Consider the following 578-nt stretch of genomic DNA (forward strand, 5'->3'; position numbering starts at 1 on the left):
GTGTGTCTAGACACACCGCCGGTCGGTGTGGCCGAGCGGTTCTAGGCGCTACAGTCTGGAACCGCGCGACTGCTACGGTCGCAGGTTCGAATCCTGCCTCGGGCATGGATGTGTGTGATGTCCTTAGGTTAGTTAGGTTTAAGTAGTTCTAAGTTCTAGGGGACCGATGACCGCAGCATTTAAGTTCCATAGTGCTCAGAGCCATTTGAACCATTTTTTCTAGACACACCTATGCTGAATTACTTAGGAGGAGTATGAATGTCTATAATTAAATTATTTGCGTAAATTAGGAGTAGTTTGTGTGTCTGCAGATTGTGTATTGTGAGCGTAAGCATAAGATGGAGAGTGTTTTGCCTCAGTGTGATAAATATATTCGATCTCTAAATAAACTGTTCGAAAGTAAACAGAGAGGACTCCTTCCTTACTCTCCCCAGCAGCCTAGCGCAGCCTCAGTAATTTTAGCATAATTCTCGCCCCTACAGACCACTATCTGGGATTAGGTCATAGGAGGGATGACAGTACGATCTGATGGCAGTAATGTGTACTATATCAAGTGGACAGTAAACCTCGTGGTGGAG

The sequence above is a fragment of the Schistocerca nitens genome, chromosome 3, assembly GCF_023898315.1.
Source record: "Schistocerca nitens isolate TAMUIC-IGC-003100 chromosome 3, iqSchNite1.1, whole genome shotgun sequence".
NCBI lineage: Eukaryota > Metazoa > Arthropoda > Insecta > Orthoptera > Acrididae > Schistocerca > Schistocerca nitens.